This window comes from Zalophus californianus, chromosome 3 (assembly GCF_009762305.2).
Source record: "Zalophus californianus isolate mZalCal1 chromosome 3, mZalCal1.pri.v2, whole genome shotgun sequence".
In the NCBI taxonomy this organism is placed as follows: Eukaryota; Metazoa; Chordata; class Mammalia; order Carnivora; family Otariidae; genus Zalophus; species Zalophus californianus.
Window position 1 is genome coordinate 159,675,858 of NC_045597.1, and position 16,588 is coordinate 159,692,445.

Sequence of the window (16,588 nt, forward strand, 5' to 3'; positions counted from 1 at the left end):
TCATGGAAATATTTCATAACCTAATTACTTTATCATTAGTCAGATTAGATTCAGTGGTGAATCCTCAGTACGTGTCTTCTCCCTCATGGTGTAAGATGGATGCTTCATCTTTAGCCATTGCATCCTTACTCTTGCCAGCAGGAAGGGGAAAGGGGAAAATGACATGCCCCTTCTTTGTAAGGACACATTTCAGAAGTTGCACACAATACTGTCAGAATCATTAATGCACTGAAAAGCCAAAGCACATTCGATGACATCCCATTAGTTATAACTTAGTTACATTACAGCACCAACAGCAAGGGAAACTGAGGAATGGACACAATTTAAAAAATCATGGGTTCCACTACTTAGGAGGAAAAAAGAACAAATGTTGAGGGAGAGCTAAAAGTCTTTCCTTCTATAGCTGGCTAATTCTAATATTTACCAAACCTCATTGGTCAGGAAATTCCTGTTTTAATTTAACTTGTTTTTCCACAATCCCAGCATATTTATTCCTCTTGGGTTCTCAGTAAATACTAAGAGACTCCATTTTTTTTTTTTTTTTTTTTTTTTAGTGTAGCAAAATATCAGTTCCAAGCTTTGGGAGAATATATATATTATATATACAACAAAAAGTGTTGGGGATCACTTTTATGTAAAACATCATGGTTCCCAACTTCTTCTGATCATGAACCACAATCAATATATGTTAACCCCCAAAATATATTTACATTCACCTATTAACACATTTACAAATGTACAACTATATTATATAAATTATAAAACATGGACAAAAATTAAAATTGGAAAGATAAGGAATGAATACAAATAAAAGTTCTAATATTTCCTTCCCTCACACCAATGGACTTTCTCAGGCAAACACCAATCTAACAGATGTTAAACATCTTAATTTATGCTCTTCAGCTATCACGCACATTATCATTTCAACTGAGAATTCAACCAAAGCCTAACAGAGAAGACTAGGACAACATGCTAACAATATACGTTGTTATATTGTTATGTCCCACATGGAAAAGAAATAACAATTGTTGAAACTCCCACATTTTGGGTCTGACAAACAAATTAAGCGTCTCGACAAAATGTCTGCATTGAAAAACCCGTTTGGGCTTTTTCACAACATAGTTGACTTTGTTAAAGAGTTCAATGTCTTCTTGTTTATGAAGTTTTAATTTTACTACTATTGAGTTACTCAGATGGAATAAACAAGGAACACTGCTGTTCTGCTCATTGTGGTCATGAATTACAGGGCCCTGGAGAAGCATGTTGAGGCACTTTGGAGTCTCGATTTCAGTGTGCTGTGTGTATACTCTGTATGCTTCTGTACAACATGAATGTAGCCTTTAAAGTTTTTCAAACGAAGCTATAGTTGAATTTGCTGGACCAGTCATGTTGCATTTCCCTGAGGGCAAACCCCAAGATTGACAGCTCTCCCTTTGTGTTACAGAATAAAACTGAGCAATCAGGACCAAGCAGACCCCTGCCACATAGCTACTCACTGATATCAATTCCTTAGCCTAATTATCTTGACAAAGTACACTATTCATTTAAATCTTTCATTTTCTGGAACCACAAAAGCAACAGAGACTGCAGGAAAAATGATCACGCCATCTTGGAATTGCTAATATCTAATATGTAGGCTTTTGATCAAAGTCAAGCATGAACCCAATGCCTTAAAAATAAAAAAAAATTTAAATGCAATTTAGAGAAAGTTCAAATATGGCTTTATGAAGAGAGGCTTTAAAGGAGAACATGGCTTAAGAGAGATGGGGACTCTAAAAATGAAATTCTGACACATTATGGTAAGTAAATGCAGAGATAAGGACATCCATAAGACTGCTCAGAGACTCTCTGATGAGTTTAGATTTTGAAAGAATACATACTAAAAATGCAAGGAAGGTCATATAACCAAGGAAACAAATTGTGAAATATATAAGAAAATTGTCAGAATCGTTAATGTGCAGATAAGCCAAAGCTTACAAAAGTGACAGAGGCAATAAAACCTATTGTTTCAACTCTGTTTAGATCACAGATGTGACCAAGAAGTAAAATGTACAATACTGGAGATGACATTATAATGCTGGTAGATGAGAGAAGCATTTCAATCAAGAAATATTATCTTCAAAACTTAGGAATTCCAACATGGGTTAAAAGGGCACACAAATTTTGAGAAAGAATGGGCTGTGTAAATGAATCCTATACTCCATCTTCAGAGGACTTGCACCTCAGGATTCTAAGGGAACCTCTAGGCATGATTGTGAGGTGACTGAGGGTTATCATTGAATCCAGGAGACCCTGAGATATACCAAGAGACTGGAACAGAACAGATTCACTCTGGATTTTTCAGAAGGTGGGCAATACAGGGGTTGGGAGCAGATTCTAGAAACTGTAAATAAGTAGACATGATGTGGTTATCTTGAAAAATCCTGGAGAGGACTATTATTTTTTTAAGATTTTATTTATTTATTTGAGAGAGAGAATGAGAGAGAGAGAGCACATGAGAGGGGGTAAGGTCAGAGGGAGAAGCAGACTCCCTGCTGAGCAGGGACTCCGATGCGGGACTCTATCCCGGGACTCTGAGGATCGTGACCTGAGCTGAAGGCAGTCGCTTAACCAACTGAGCCACCCAGGCACCCCTCCTGGAGAGGACTATTAAACAGGTGGGCTGTTGACCTTACAAAACAAAAGGCTGAACAGGAGGATCTGGCATATATTCAGTGAAAATCCACTCCAAATGGGCTTCATTCCCTTTTTAGTAAAAAAGTAAAAGATGGACAAGTAATGAACATGTACCACAAACATGACACAGAGGAACACTTATTAGATAGTCTCTTTAAATACCAACATGAGAAGCAACCTTTAAGCCACCTTTATGCCACAAAGGACTTTTTCTTTTTAAAAAATAATTTCTTCTCTAAATATATAAGCAATATTTTTTTAAAGCAGGTGGACATACAGTACTTTCTTGACTCCAAGATGCAATTCATCTTGAGATAATGCATCAATATAAAAACAGCTTTTGGGGTTGAGAAAGGAAATATATTAAATGTATAATTCATCCTAACTTATGAAGCACTAAAATATGAAAAATGCACTTAGTATTGAAGAAACACGCACACACATATTTATAGGATTGAAATCATACATTTTATTCACTTGGTATCAGAGTATAATCTATGACTCTATGCCATTTAAAATTCTATTAACATAATTTCTAGTGAATCGGTAGCGCATTATAATTTATTCAGTTATTACTCTATTATTCTGAATTTTTTGTTTTTATATAAATAATTTTGCAATTTATTATTCAGAAATATTTATCTGCATTTCTGATTATTTCCTTAGGATACATTTCTAGAAGTGAAATTACTGAGTTAGATGTTTTAAAGATTCTTGATACACAGTACCGAAGCAATTCTCTGAAAGCTTGCACCAATTTACATTATCACCAGCAGTGGTTTGAGAAAAAACCCATTTTCCCACGATTCAAAATGATCTTTACTTTTCAAATTCTTTGTTGATTTGGTAGGCAACATCATTTGACCAAGCAAATGATTTTATTTGGTTTGGATTTTATTGACTAGAGCGATGTGGAGTATTTTCCCATACAAATATTTGTGTTTCTTCTGTGAATTGTCTGTTATTGGCTTTTATTCATTTTTCTAGTGGAAATTTATTATTTTCCTTCTCAATTATTATGTGGCCTTTGTATGTCAAAGATATTAACTGTTTACTGTTTGATTTGTTGTAATTTATGTTTTTGTAGTAAACATTTGTATCATTTTGTTTTAAATCTGCCTGTTCTTTATTTTAAATTCATCCTAAAGAATATATGCTTTTTCACTGGAAAGCTTACAAAGCTTACTTCAATTGTTATATCTGATATTTGACTTTACCTCTAGTATTTTGTTTATTCCTTTTGTTTCTGAGTAATGTCTTGCTGTTTATTTTGTGTGTGCCTGTGTTTTGGTCTATGATTGGTGTTTTGATTGCTTTTATCTTCCACAGTGATTTGGAGCACAGACATCTTATTTTTTTTTATCTTACTTGTGATTGCTGCTAAGTTTTTCAAATCATATGTGCACCTATATTTCACAAAATACCAAATTCAAACAAAACCTTTGATTTTCATTATGTGATATTAGGAATTTGGTATTTTTATATTCTCCCTATCTCTTACCTCCTTCACTTTCTGGCCTTTATGATATACTCTGGGATTTAGATCTAGATCATTACTACTAAATTATTGATTTTCCATTTTGTAACTTTTTAAAATATTTTTTATATTTCCGTTCAAAGGAATCATTTTATTTTTGCATTCAATTCTGTACAAATGTAACACTGATTATTTTTACTTAAATGTATATTTATTTGGTTTCATTGCTCACACTCAGCAGCAGTCATTTTATATTAGAACTTTAATGTTTCTGGGTCCTGGATATTTTATGTAATTATCAGACAGCTAGGTTTTGAAAGACCAGAACAATAGACTGACCAGATAAAATTTAACAATGAAGATGGAAAAGCAAGGAAGGAGGGGTCCTTGACTGGTAATAATTGTAATGAAAAAGACCAGGAAATTTGAGTTGTTATAATCTCAATGTGAGCAAACCATGTAAATGATGGTTTAAGAAGCAAATGCAAATACAATTGTCATGCTAATAAGCATAAGTCATAGGACAAAATGGTAGTAATTCCACTTTACTAATTATAAGCCAGACAGTTTTTGGCTGTGGTACTCAGGTCAGTTCTGAGCCATATTAACATTTAAATCTAGCAAGTGTCCAGAAGGGCAATTAAAAGAGAGAAGAGTCTGGAAATCACGTCGTATAAAGATTGGTTGAGGGAACTTGGGGCTTTAAACTGGGAAATATGGGATTTAGGAGCCTGTAGTACTCATGTATTTAAAGGGCCATGATAGGTAACAAAGACTCACTGATCCTGGAGGCAGACATAGGAGAATGAGTCAAGTTTTAGAGGAGAAGATTTTGACACAATAGGAGGAAATTTCCCAACAGTACGAGCTGTCCAAAATTGGCACGTGCTGCCTGACACACTACCATGCTTCCCAACCCCTTACAGGATGGAGGGCATCTGTTGAAGATGGTATATAACTTTTTTGATATTGGCAAAGAAATGATTGGTTAGAAATGTTCTTGGGACAAATCTATGATTGTGTGTGATCTCCCAGCTTTCTCCTCCCTGCTACACAACCTTCCCCCTCCCCCACTCCCAACCTTGCTTTCACCTGCTCCTTCTCTCCCTTCCTTTGTCTGTATTTGCTGGGTAAGCCCCTGGGCTTGTTGTCCAGAGATACCAGGTCTGGAGAAAGGGAAGGTAAGTAGGGAACACTCTTGCTTGCCAGCCTAGTTTCTAGAATCACTTGGTTACTGAGAATATAGGAAAAGCGTGATTAATATTTTTAAAAGGGTCACTTGATTCTTTTAAAAAGTTAAAGGGAAGGAATGCTGTGAGATAAGAAAGGCTGAGCTTTCGCTCTGGATGTTTGCAGGTTTTGGAGTGTGAGAGGCTCCGAATGTCTGCATGATATTGCAGAGCAGGAGAGAAGAAAGGCCGTATGAACAAGTTCAGAAGGCCACTGTCCTAAAGTAAATAATATTCCCTGCCTGAACTGGCTTGAGACAAGAGTCTTAGGGACAAACAAAAGATAAGAAGAATCTAGAAGAGTTTCTGGATCCTATTTACATAGGCAAGTCACAGACTCTCAGTGAGAGGGAACAGGATTTTAAATAAGATTCCCTTCTCCCACTTGAAATATCATGCAGATGGTTATATATGGTGGCTAGTATTAATTGTGGTAAATTGTGTAGGGTTGGCATTTCATAATGTGAATTCACTCATTCTCTATTAACTATTCCCTGCTTTCATAAAATCTAAGTATGAACTCCTCATGTGAATGTGTGTGTGTGTGTGTATGTGTGCATGTGCGTATTACTCCCCAATCACAATCAAAATCATGTTGCCCAAATTGGGCAAAAAGAGAAAAGCAACTTTCTTCTTCAAATACTGCTGATGGCTGTCATAATGTTTAGTTTTATGTGTCAACCTGGTTGGGACATAGTGCCCAGATTTGTGTCCAAACATTATTCTGGGTTTTTCTGTGAGGGTATTCTTGGATGAGATGAACATTTAAATCCGTGGGCTTTGAGTACAGCAGATTGCTCTCCCTAATGTGGGTGGCCTCATCTAAACAGTTGAAGGCCTGAATAGAACAATAAATGGACCCCCTCCCCGCCAAGCAGGAAAGAATTCTACCAACAGACAACCTTCGAACTTGAACTGCAACATCAGCTCTTCCCCCGTTTCCAGGCCCCCGGCCCACCCTGCAGATTTTGGACTTGCTGGCCTCCATAATTATGTGAGCCAATTCTTTAAACATTTTTCTCTATACACACACACATCCTATTGGTTCTATTTCTGTGGAGAACCTTGGCTAATATAGGTATGTTATACATTGTGGCTACAAAAAGACACTCTGCATTTGAAAGATCAGATTACATGAACCCACAACTCTGGTTCCGCTCTGAGATTTGACTTTCTAACAGACTCCAGATTCCACATAAAATTGTATTGTATCATTTACCAGACACAGTTTTGTATGGACAGGGTTGTAACTCACCAAAACTTTGAAAATATCTTAATCTATTTACAAATAGATTAGGCAAAAATATTCAGGAAGGCATTGTTTAATTGAGTGATGATAATCAAGGCATATGTATACTGGCAAAAAATGTGAGTAAATTCTTGGGTTAAAACAAAACTGGCAGCATATAATAGATTACTCATTGTCCTGTGCAGACCTTCCAGTAAGAGAACACCTACCTAAAATGGATTACTTATCATCAAAAGCTACAGTGAGAATTCTTCTGTAGGGAGTATATTGTAGGTTCTTTTCAGAACATGGAGAAAATAATCTGTCCTCCAGGAATTCATATTCAAGACAGATTATTCAATCAATGACATCATTTAGGTACTCCATTTTGCAACTGTAAGGAAAGGACACATTTTTTTTTTTCAAAGACCAAAGACCCTTTCATTTTTCCTCCCACTATACAACTCCATTTAGGTCTGAAGTTTTGAATCCAAAACTACATGAGCTTTTAAGACTTAGATCTGATTCATCACAATCCCTTCCAAGAAGAATTATCTTTCAGTTTCTTCCAAATTAAAACAGCAATAGAATGCCATTCCATAAAAAGCACAATGATATTATATAAATTGGGAATAATGTACTAAAATAGAGTTTGTATTTGGATGAAGTTGCTAAAATAAAGAGCAAATGAAAGGCCTTGGCTCACTGCTTATACAAGCTAGAAGGACAATAAATGGTAGAGTCTTTTCTTGCTATTCAAATATTCCTATTTCCTATTAAATTGAAGTTCAAATCCAGTGTATCACTCTGGGGTATATTAAAATTTAAATTTCCTAGGCTTGTTTTGAACACCCCAGTGACAATCTCATGTGACTGAGACTTCCATGTAAGTGAGAAGTTGGTTAAGTGTCCTGAAAGACCCTACCTGAATCTGATACTCTTGAGCTTTCTTCTGGGAGGTCTGCAATTGGCTGGCGGAAGGATGGAGTGGCCCATTCACATTCTTGACAGTACTTCCCTTTGATCCTCAATGTATTTCTGTATGCATAGACCCTTACAGTAATACCTGACTGAAGCATTAAGACTTTCAATTCCCTGTGGAAATCATAATCCTCCGTCTTTTGTCTTAGAGCTCACAAACTGTCTTACAGCAGTTTGCCCAGGGATATATGGCAGCCAGCAGTCACAATGTTTGAAAAGCAAGAGGATTGAGAAGTATTCAGTTTGTGCATCTGACAATCTGGTATCTGTTCTCTCTTGTAGGTGCCCAGAGGGCAAGGTCTATGCCCACTTTAATAGTATAATCCATAGTATAGGGGCAGTGGCCTATGAATGCTTCATAAACACTATCAGGTAAAGTGATGATGGGTAACTGTCGCTGATGTTGTTATCACTTGCCAAAGAATGAAACTACATTTATACTTTCAGTAATTACCTCCTATGCCAAATTGCTCCCATATGGACCCAAACATTGCCACATTAGGCTGGATTCACATGATAGCAGTGATTACCTAATTATTCTACTGTGAGCAGAGGCCAGTTTGCTAAAGAGGCAACTTTCACAACTCATTAGACAAACCTTTGGTCTGCTCAGGGCATGATCATCACCCAGTAAGTTGAGAATGAGGTGGGAGTGGGACGCAGCAATTTTTACTGCAGACAGATGGCGCTGTAAACTGCCCTGCTTTCCAGAGCTATGGCACCGAAAGTCCCACTTCTTTTTGATAAAGCAGTTATCACGCTAACCACCTCCAGTATGTAACCTTAAATAAGGTCTACACAAACATGTACCACGTCAATAGCATTTTTTACTGAATTCTGCACAACTTCATAGAAAGACTCTGAACGTATGGATGGGGATAAGGCAGCTATTGCCACAGACTCAGGGACACCCAGCAGGCCAGAGCCCTACCCTCCTTTCCTCAGTTAATACTGGTGATTTCCAAATTCTCTGGGTTAATTACCCACAATGTGGAATAAGAACATTTTTATTGGGTCTCAGGTTAGGTGTCGATTTAGTTGACAGGGGAAGGAGCGGTTAGGAGGAGGGCAGATTTGGGAGAATATCAAAGTCACTTTAATCTTTAAGGAATATTTCACTTTTAAGCATGAGGATACATATAATTTCTTTCTAAAAGTTATTAATTCAGTAAAGAACAACTTTTGAGAAAATGTATATACTTTCTAAAAATGTGGCAATAAGACAGGTGGCGCATATAGGAATAGATTTAAACTCTAAAAGATGGTTGTACTTAAGCTTCTCCACAAACAGACAAAGGTTTCTGTGGTTTTCTTTTTTCCATTGAGACTGTAATCTTTTATGATGATCACTTCATTAAAATTTACCACATGCTGACTTGTATTTCCTCTGTGGAGTTGGTGCTTCTTCCATATTGATATTGCTTTCCCTTTCTCCAGACGATCCTGATTTGACTAAAATAATGTGCAGTTGAAATAATGTGCAGTCAAAATAATAACCTAAAAATGGAAAACCTTTTATTCCAGAATGTGATATAATCAGCTTCAGTAATCTATAATGGAAACACTAATACAAAGAGAAACACCAACCTAAAGGCCTGTAAGCATAGGAAATATTCAGTGGTGACCACCATTTTTGTAACTTGGCAAGAATACAACTCAGGTGACAGGATTTTGAAATAGAGCCTTAGACTGGATAATAGTATCTTTGTCCAGATACTGTGCTACCTCAAGAACCCCCTAGGACACCCTCCTCCCCAATACACACGTACATCAGCTTTCTATCTTTACTTCAGGCCACCTATCCATTCTACATTATATTCATTTGATGCACAGATTTTCCTGAGCCTAAAGTCTCCCAGAATTTACAGGTAGCTCCTTTCTTACTATGTGGCTGATCAGGGTTTGAGTCTTCTATAACTCCAATGTGCTTATGCATGCATATATAAGGAGAAAATTAAAGCAAATCTCTAAGTAATCCAGTTAAGTTGCAATCAATCAATATAAATTCAGTCAGTAAGTGTTTTTAAAATACTATATTCCTAATCCAATTTTGCAGGAATACAGAACCCAATTTCTGGAACTAAGAGCTTTTAATATTAGCCAGGTGCATAAGGCAACCTCACAAACATAAAAGTGACAATAAAACAACTTTTATTAAAATATAGTGTAGTAGAAGTTCAAAGAAAGAAGAGCTACTACATGAAAGATAAACCAACTGGAGCAATCAAAGGCTCTCCTTGACCTGGCGGGTTTGTGGAAAGCTCTAGGCTCCTAGTCACTTCATATGTGAGAAAGATCTGACTGAAGTCTTAGTCTGCAGCATAAACAGTTATGAAACATAAATTCTACATTTTACTTAGTAGATCATTGGGAAAACTTCAGTTAATAACTGAAAACTAATGTGGGGCATGCCAGAATAGCTGGAGAGGTACCCCCAAACTCACTGCCAACCCCAGAAGGAAGCCAGTGGACTATCTCCACCATTCATCGTGAGTGTGAACAGAGATTTGATCACGTTGGTAAAAACCAATTGGTTTTCTAGAAGGAAACCTCTGGTAGTCAAATTTATTATTCTTTGTCATGCACTATGAATAAAATGATACTCATATCACTGCATGGTTCAAATTATTTCCTGGCGTGCTGTTGAGCTTGGGAACTCAGTGATCCCAATTTTAAAGTAATTCTTGGGGGTGAGGGGTAAAAGGAATTGGCGCTGCACAGTGAAGCATTTCATCACCTAAGCTCCCTTACCTCTCACCCCCCCCCAAAAAAAACCTTTATATTTTAGGTACAAAAATTCTATTACTTTAGCCTGAGATTGAGTTTCATCATTCCATAGGTTCAGTTAACACACTCCAAATAAAAGAATACAAACAGACATTTGATAAGCTATCTACCATGTATGGCGTTCATGCCAGTTGATTAGAAGAATATAATCTGAAATGATTGACACTTCTTTGACGATACTAATTTATTACCTGCCAAGCTGCAAGGTATGCTTTTGATATACAGAGGTGAAATAACATTGGAATAAAACTAACTCTAAGTTAAAACAGGAGTCATGCTGTTCCAAATAGATCCCAGATGACTATGAAAAAGTTATTTGTCTGGAGAATAATAATTAGATAAGTAATACATGTTATATAGACGACAAACTTCAATGCAGTATACCATGTAAGTGCTCCTACCCTCTTAAAATAAAAAACAACACTGGGTGCCTGGGTGGCTCAGTTGGTTGAGCGACTGCCTTCGGCTCGGGTCATGATCCCGGAGTCCCGGGATCAAGTCCCACATCGGGCTCCCTGCTCAGCGGGGAGTCTGCTTCTCCCTCTGACCCTCTTCCCTCTCGTGCTCTCTATCTCTCATTCTCTCTCTCTCAAATAAATAAATAAAATCTTAAAAAAAAACAACAACACTGAACCCACGAACTCAAATGGAATACAAATTTGGAATTATAAATTTGGAGAGCATAGTTTCAGACCCATACATTAGAGGAAATGTGTTATAATTGGTTCACTTTGGGTTAAATGGCTGATATTTTCAACATATGAAACCTGTTATTTTGTAGCTGAGGTTTATCCTGCTTTACTATAGCTTCACAAACTTTCCATTTTAAATTATAGAACTTCCATGCTAATTATAAACTTTTATCTTTAAAAGTGGTGTTGCCTTTTAATCATTTGCTGTAGTTGAACCTTATAGAAGATGGTACTGTTCTTCATTTTGACCAAGAAAGATTTTATTCGTCTAGCGGAAGCTCAAGGTCTTATTAATATTCTAGGACGTCTTGGTCAAAGGCAGAATTTAATGCAAAGCAAAATGTTTAAACACAAGAAGGTAGACTTACAACATACAAATGTTTGTCTATGTTAGCAAAAGAAATAAAAGTTCTTATTTTTTTTAACCTGTGGACTATATGGAGTGCTATTTCTCCCTATATCAAAATTAGTCACAGCTGGGTTGGCTCAGGTAATGACTAAAGCTGTAGTCAGCTCTTGGTGAGCCAGTTAGCATGATTCTCTTCTCTGTGGTCTCCAGCTGGGCTCTAAGCTTGAAAATCTGTGCCCCTGGAGATGGAGGGTAGAGTGGTGAATGCAGATCCATCTCCAGAGGGGCCTAGACTACTCAGTATATATGGCCCAGGGATAGTTGTTCAGTGGACTGAACCTCAAGTGATAAAGAGACACAGGAGTGGATGGGCTGTGGCAGACTACATTAACGCTGGTCATTAAGTACTAGCCCGTGTAAACAGCAACGATAATAATAACTATGGCTTATTTAGTGCTGCTAAGGACCAGGCATTGTGCCCTGTACTTCCTCCCTCTGCGTGATGTGTTTTTGTCTACGTTTTACAGAGGCTCAAAGAGTCTATATAATTTATGCAGTAACAGTGATGGACCCATGATTTAGAGCAGGCATATCTCATCCCAAAGCCCAAGCTTACAATCCAGAGGTTTTCAAACATTGATCTGTAGACCAAGAAGATCAGAGTCACCTAAGAAGTTTCTTATAAGCATATTACCTGGCCACAAAAGCCAAAGAATTTGATTCCGTGAATCTAGGGGCAGCCTAGGAGTTTGGTGTCTCTCTCTCTCTCTTTTTTTTTTTTTCTAACTATTCTCTAAGGGATCCTGACCCTGACCCACACTTGAAAACCATTGCTCTAATCCGTGCCTCCCAATCTTATTCATATCAAGTCGCATTAATAACAATACTACCTGTATGGTTTACAGGGAGTAGTGGACAAAACTGCTCTCAGACAGAAGTGATGGGTGTGGATCTAGTCAGTGCTGATCCTACCCAGGCCTGAGGAGTCAAAATTCCAGCACACAGGTAAGCCAGTCCCAGAACACTAGTGGGATTGGTGGTGCCTCAGTTAGGATTCCCCCATCTATGACCCAAAGCCAGGCTGTGAGAGTTCTGCACTGCTCAGTGGTTTGATACCATTATCTAGGGAAACACTTGTATGAGAAACCAAAAGAACCAAACTCCTAAAATGGCTTCACAGTTTCCAAGTCTCCAACCTACTCTCCAGGAAAGGCCGTTGTACTGAGAGGTATATTACTCATTGGTCCCAGTCTCGACTGAGAAACGAATTACCTTTTGGGCAAAACATAAGGAGCTCAGGCTTAGAAGTGGGAAGTTGGAGAAGAGAAGGGAGAGAATTTTTCTTCACTTGTTCCATGAAGGTGATTTTTCTAATTTGATAATAAAAATAATTAGCCCATAAGCTAGCAAATACTCAACAGATGGATAGGTTTAACTTGTCTCTAATGTTTAGGCAGGATGGTGCAAGAGTCTACCTAAAGGTACTCTCATGCAACTTTACTCAGAGATTTTAAATCTGGGTTTGCATTCTGACACCAGCTTTATGACGTTGAGCAAAAGATGTAACCTCTCTAACCTAATCATATGCACCTCCTGTGACAACTAAATGAGATAGTATGTGGCACAGCAAGCATCCTTTAAATACTGATTATCCCAACCACATTCATTGTGAATGCGTGGTAACCTGCATAGTGACATGGGCACGAAGCATCCCCCCATCTCTCTGTATTGCTAGGATCGTGCTGGCAGCAATTAGCTGTGGCTGGTTTCTTCTGTTCTGAAGAATGAGGGGCCACCCTGGTGTGAGCCATACCACCGTACCACCATCCATGAAGTGCCCAAGCTGGAAATCTGAGAGTCACCATGATTCCTACTGCCTAGACATGCTAGAAGTCTTTCAGTTCCACTATTGCAGCATTATGTACAATAGCCAAGCTATGGAAGCAACCTAAGTACCCACTGATAGATGAATGGATAAAGAAGATACTACACACACACACACACACACACACACACACACACACACACACACACACACACAATGGATGGTGGGTGAAATAGATAAAGGGGATTATGAGGCAGAAATTTACAGTTAAATAAATAGGTCACAGGGATAAAAAAATAAAGCATAGGCAATATAGTCAATAATATTGTACAGGGACTACACTTATACTGATGAACATTTCGCAATGCATATAACTGTCATATCACTATGCTGTATACCTGAAACTAATATAACATTTTATGTCAACTATTCTTCAGTAAAAACAGATGGGAAAAACCACTAATACTTCTTAGTTATCTCTCTCCATGTTCCTTCAGCCTCCAGTCTTTCAGGAGACCTTCTATCTTCTTCTACTCTACTGGTTACCTTTCTCCCAAAGAGGCCAATTCCTTTGTAAAGACTTCCCTGATGCCAACGTGTGGCTCGGTGTCCTCTTGCAGCTTTCACGAAACCCTGTATTTCTGGTATCTTAACACCCACTGCCCTGCATCATAATCGCTTGCTTCCCGGTCTACTGTATGTGCTGTGAAGCAAGGATCTTGTCTTTATGTTTGTTATCTCCCCAACACAGAACACAGTGGCTGGCATGTGGCAATGACTGGGAATTATCTGTTGAATGAGAGATTTAACGATGGCAACTTGCCCTGCTCGAAACAAGAAATGTAAGTAATTAGAGCTCCCTTCGTATTTAACAAAGACCTATGCAAGTGCTCTCAACTCAAGCCTCTGAGTTCACCGCAAGAAAGAGGTGTTGCCTTCAAACTGCTGGCTCCTGGCTCAGGACTGCACAGGGTAGGAGAGGCAGCATGGTAGAAGGGAGATGTGAGGTGAGAACCACAAGACCCGAGTTCTATTCGCTGGTAGCACTCTGAAAACTTCATTTTAGGACTTCAAGCTCAATTTTTCATCTATAAAAGGAGAAAGATTAGACAAAAAGACCTTTCCTAGCTCTAAAATTCTGTATCAGAAAAAGCACATGGCAGGCTTGGAAGCAACATCAGTGCCGATCTGCCTTTGGTTGGTACTGAATTCCTTCATTTAGGGCCATGAGGATAAAGTGCCTGCCCCAGGCCTCTGCAAGTACACATCTCTTCAAGCTTTTCTGTAGCCCCCTTCCTGCCCTCTCTGTAAGCACCATATAAAGAGCTTTGCATAAAGAAACGACTCAGTAAATGCGCACTTGAATAAAGTGGGGCCATTTTATTTACCTTAATTAATAGAGAATAAAATAAAAGGATTTTTTTTAAAGATTTTATTTATTTATTTGATAGAGAGAGACGCAGTGAGAGAGGGAACACAAGCAGGGGAGTGGGAGAGGGAGAAGCAGGCTTCCCGCGGAGCAGGGAGCCCGATGCGGGGCTCGATCCCAGGACGCTGGGATCATGACCTGAGCCGAAGGCAGACGCTTAACGACTGAGCCACCCAGGCGCCCCTAAAATAAAAGGATTTTTAATAAAAGAGAATTTTTCTAATGGTTTGAGTCTCAGCATTTGGATCAAAAGAAGTTAAAAAGTTGGTGATACAAGGAATAATGAGTAAGACAGAATATTCATTCCTAAGAAAACTTAGAGTACATAATACAGGACTTTAAAGGAATCAAGTTATTCTTCCTGCACAATCTTTTTTCATTTGGGTATTTCCATGTTTCCTGCCAACCAAGATAGGAAGCTGGAGGTCAACCCAGATGTCTTCCTTAATCTTTATTTTTTAAAATCATCCATATATCAAATATTTATTTAGCACATATTATGTGCCAGGTAGTATGTTTGGACTACAGGAAAAAAAAAGAACAAAGACATAGCTTCTGACTTCAAGGTTGTCTTAGTCAGTTTGGGTTGACAGAAAAATCAAGATAATTACAAGATCTTTTGCAGATGCCTTCCTTTTTTGATCTATCACAGTCAATAAGTCACAAGTAAGTCATTCTTACTTGATTACTAGCAACAGTCTCCTAACATGTCACTTGGCTTATAACCTCACCCCTCTCCAGGACAATTTTCTTTCTTCCTTTTTTTTTTTTTTAAGATTTGTTTATTTATGAGAGAGAGAGAGCACAAGGTAGGGGCAGAGGGAGAAGGACAGAGAATCTCAAGCAGACTCCACGCTGAGCGCGGAGCCGGACATTGGGTTCGATCTCATGACCATGAGATCACCACTCAATCTGAAACCAAGTGTCAGACACGAACCGACTGAGCCACAGAGGCACCCCACCTCCAGAACAATTTTCATGTTTTCTGGAAGGCAATCTGGCAATATGTATCAAAGTCATTGTGATTGTTCCTAATCCTTCAACCAGCAATTAAACTTTTAGGAATATACCTTAAGAACTTAATCAGATATGGGCACAAAGATACATATACACAATGATGTTTCATGGGCTATTGTTTTTGATAGCAAAACACATGGAAATAATACACATGTCTAATAATTATTTCTCAATTGGAATACTTCTACATGATGGAATGGTATGCACTTGTTAAAAATCATTTTGTAGAAGAAAAGTGATAGGGGAAATGTTCAAGATATACTGTTATGTAAAAAAATAGGTTATTAAACAGCAAGTATAGTATGAAGCCATTTAAAATATATATGCATATGTATATGTACACACACGCAGATACATACTATGTTATACACATATGTAGAAGAGTGGTCAGAAAAATCAATACAAAAACGTTAACCATAGTTATCTCCAAATTGTTGGAGTACTTGTATTTTGAGGTTTTCATTATATGCATTTAATGTGTTTTATTTATATAATAGAAAAAATATTATTAAAATGCAACCACACAAATCCAATTATGTCAACTCTTCAAGTTATCCATCACCTCAAAAAGCTAAGTCCTAACATGACGCCTGAAAGTCCTCCCAACCTAACTCCTGTCCAACCTCTGCATCTTCGGGTCCTCATGCTCCCTGCCATTCACCTCACTCTCCAGTGCTATCAGAACTGTTTCCTCTTTCACCCACTGTGACTTTGCACACATTGGGCCCTCTCCCTGGAATGTCCTCTGCCTTTCTGTGACTGGCCAACTCCAAATGACTCTGCGGAGACCACTTCAGAGAGCCTCCCTTCAGAGACGCTTCCCCTACCTCTCCTGCCGTAGGCCTCTGAGGTCACCACTTCCTTTGGGCTACCTCCAAGGATCTCCATGGTTGCAGGC